At 41.6% G+C, this 3,910-nt stretch overlaps 1 long non-coding RNA gene across 1 annotated transcript; it reads left to right on the top strand.

The window, feature by feature from the left end:
• The first annotated feature begins 1,027 nt into the window (after nt 1–1,027).
• On the top strand, nt 1,028–3,401 carry LOC137772603 (uncharacterized). The gene is made up of 3 exons (XR_011075505.1): nt 1,028–1,211; nt 1,878–2,016; nt 3,006–3,401. It is a non-coding gene; the product is annotated as an uncharacterized lncRNA (long non-coding RNA).
• Nucleotides 3,402–3,910: the final 509 nt, after the last annotated feature.

Raw genomic sequence — 3,910 nt, 5'->3', positions numbered from 1 at the left:
CAGAAGACTATTCTTCTAAAATTATTTGAAGAGATCTGAAGTGTCTTTTTTGTGTGTTCTTTGCAGACTAAGCATTTAGAATTTCCTCAGTCATTTCTCTTATAACCCACTTTTCAGACCCCTCAGTTCACATGCTGGATTTTCCATGCCCTCCATAAAATGAAATGAATACAAAACAATACGCTGTGAATGGTTTGACCCTGTCCCAGATTAACAAGACTTTTTCTGTATATTATCCTGAAATGCTTGAGATATTGCTCCCTGCAACTCCCTAAAAACTGTGACAGAAAATATTTCATATGTGGAGAAGAAATCAGGGGATAAGACTGTCCGAAATGTCCCAAATTTAATATTATTGTGGATTTTGTCTCTGGGGAGATGCTACGATTCAAATGTTTGTGTGCTCTCAAAATTACTGTGTTGAAGTCTTAATGCCCAATGTGCCTTTGTGAAGCAGTTGGGTCATAAAGACGGAACCCTCATGAATGCAATTAGTTCTTTGTAAAACAGACCCCAGAGAACTTGTTTGCTTCCCTTTCACAGTGTGAGGATACAGTGAGAAGGTACTGTCCATGAACTAGAAAGTGGGCCAAACAACGAATCTGCTGGCACTGTGATCTTGGCCTTCCCAGCCTCCAGAACTGTGAGAAATAAATTTCTGTTGTTTCTAAGCTACTCAATCTGTGATATTTTACTATAGCAGCAGGAATAGACTGAGACAGGAGATTTATTGAGGATAGAAATCATATAGTGAAAGAGCCCATTAGCATCCCTTCAATAGTTTGCATCTTGGTCAGTGAAGATGGGGGGTGAGAAGTAATATTCTTCCTGGCACATTGGCTGTCCTGCAGCTGAGTAAGCATCGTGACTCCGTGAAGTTTCCAAAATAAAGCAAATGACACCTTCTGTTCCCTCACAATGACCATGTTCATTCAGGTTTTTAGCTGGTATACATCCTGCTTGCAGAAAGCACCTTTGAGTGGCAGACACTTTGCTTCTGTTGGTGCCCAAGAGGGTTTGGCACTGACTGTGCACTTATCCCGGTAGGCCGTGTGCCTGTCAATATCTGGGTGATGGAGCTGCTTCTCTAGGCTCCTCTGATTGCCTGAAGAACAGAGAGTGATGTTGTATACAGCTACCCTTTTGATACCTTTCTTTTCTTTCTTTGTTCTGGCAACTGGGACCCCTGCACAATAAGACTGCCAAGCCAGGTAAGGAAACGGCTGGTGATGTGAGATGACCCTGGAGTGGGAATCAGGAGATTTGGGATTTATGTCTGTTCTGCCACTAATTTGTTATGTGCCTCCTGAAAAAGAATTTGTTTTATTTCCTTGTGCCTTTTTTCTCAGCTGTATATGAGGTGGTTAGACTGGAGCAAAGTTCTTTACAGTTTTGTCATTCTGTCACCCCCACACTTGGTATTTAATCAGCAGCAATGATAGGGGTGTTTCTATCCATATATGTGTTTTTAATTTAGTGTCATTATCATAAATAATAGTGGTCAGGGATGGTCCTTCTGGAATATTGGAGCTGAAGCTCCTCTACGTGCTTTTGTGAAAACATTATCTCAAAGTAAGTGACATTTATCTCTCAATTAGGTAGTAAAGGACAGGGATGGAATTTACATTCTACTGGTTTATGCCCTTATTTTATTGGCTTCATTAAACTTTGCATTTAAACACTGTATATGTGTGTAATTTATTAGAAGATTAAATGGCAGTGACATTTGATACAGGCAGATGAGATGGAAAGGTTACATTTGCATGAATCCATGCTTTAGTTTTTAGTTTTAAGTTCTGAATTACAACACAGTCTTTTCTCTAGTTATTAGCTCATTTTGCAATATATTGATTAAACTATCATCTGCTTGGAACTAGGAACTGTTTTTCATGGCTTTCCGTAAGCATTCCATAAACCGTTGGAAGAAGGAGTTGCCAGAGGCAATCATGCAACCGTGCGGACGGACACTGCTTCCATCCATGATCTAATCTGAGTGAAGCCAGCCCTCTGTTGGTGGTAAATTCTTTAGGTGCTTTTGGTCACTTTCTCCCATTTCCCTTAGATATTTTTCCAAACCTTCATCGTTAACCACAAGCCACTTATACAACTCTTGCTGCCTTCACTTTCAGCAAATGACTCCCACACTTCCTTTCCTAAGAAAACTGAGGTCATCTCAGGGCAATGATGCTGCAACTCACTGACCTTGATGCTCTACAGACAGTGACACCTTGTTTAATGCTATTAAGCGGTCGGGAGTTCTGGGGTCTGGGAACACAGCACCCATCACATTAGATCTGATTGTGTTATTTCCGGGTGTGTTACAGTTGAGTACGCCAATCAAGTATTGCACTCTTTCTCGCAGACCCCAACTCCTCCAATTCTTATCATTCTTTCACTACAAACCAGAAATATGTCTGTACACCTACCCATTCTTTCCTCCCTTCCAGCAGAATCCCTCCTTTTCGAGGCCCACCTTCCACCAGTGCATTTGATCTCTTCATCCCCTGCCTTCTCCAAGACCATGCTTTTTCTCTTGTGTCTTCGATTTCTCTCTCTCTGCTGCCTATTTTCTGTCAATCCAATTCACTTTTGCATTCATTCATTCAGATCAGATTGAATTATTGATCTTAATTCTTCCCTCCCCTTTAATAGGATTATACATCCACCCTTTGCCATATAACTTGGCAGTGTTCTCTCGCTCTCATTTCTCTGGGTCTGTTTTCTCATGGGCAAAAGGAAGTAGTTGGATGAGATCAAATTTTTTATATAGTTTAATATCCTGTGACACACTCAATATTTAATCAGCAGCAATGATATGTGTTTTGAGTTGAGTGTCATAATCCTGAATAATAGTGGGCAGAACATACTTTCCCACTTCTTTGGTGTTGGGCTTGGTCCTGTGATTTGCTGTGACCAGTGGAAGGTTCACAGAAGTAACAGTGTGCCAATCACAACCAAGGCTTCAGGAAGCATGACATGATTTTGCCTGCCTTCTTGTTTTCCAGTGATCTGCTGAGAGAAGAACATGCCCCAGGCAGCCGCTAGCCCAAAAAGAATGAAGAAACACATGGTGCAGAGCTGAACACAACCCACAGCCTGGAGCCAGGCTCAGCAGAGCTCATCTGAGGTCAGCTGAACTCAAGCTGACCCATAGATTCATGGGCAAGAAAGGAATGCTTGTTATTTTCAGACATCGAGTTTTAGGAGGATTTGTTATTTAGCATTATTGCAGCAAAACTAACTCATATACCACCCAATCTATTTTTCCACTCAACAATTTTTTATTGGTAACTAATAAATGCCAGACACTTATTGTAGGCTTCAGGGATACTATGGTGAATAAAACAAAGCAGGCACAAATATATGAACAAAGTGATTTCACATTCTGACCAATGCTATGAATAAAACAAACTGGGGTGAAAAACAGGGATGGGGGCCATGGAAGAGTGTACTTTTGGTTTGGGTGGTCAGGGAAAGCCTCTGCAAACCCATTTGAATAAGACATAAATGACAAGAAGGAGGCAACCAGAGGATGATCCAGCCATAGCACATTCCTGCAAAAGAAGAGCAAAGTCCTGCAGTGGAAAGTCCTTGGCCTTGGAACAGACTTGTGTCTCTCAAATAAGCAAAAGCTGTAAAATTAACATTAAGCATAATTCCAACCAGTAGAAGCTGGGCTGATATCTAGAAATAAAACCAAGCCTCAGGCAGCAGCTAAGCCAGAATAGAAAACCAGGGTGGCTGCAAAGAGGGGCCGATTCCGGACTCGCCTTTTTGGCTGCTCGTCGCGGACATCTAGGGTGGGTCAGGCTTAGTGTGCAGCTAACAGATAGCTGTTGTTGCACTGAATTGGATACAGTTTCTCTTCATTGTCTGCATCCTGTTTAGTATTTCTTGGGCCAAAGTTTTT

Source organism: Eschrichtius robustus, chromosome 11 (assembly GCF_028021215.1).
Source record: "Eschrichtius robustus isolate mEscRob2 chromosome 11, mEscRob2.pri, whole genome shotgun sequence".
Lineage (NCBI taxonomy): Eukaryota > Metazoa > Chordata > Mammalia > Artiodactyla > Eschrichtiidae > Eschrichtius > Eschrichtius robustus.
The sequence above is the reverse complement of the archived record's forward strand: the minus strand, read 5'-3'. Positions and strand labels throughout refer to the sequence as shown.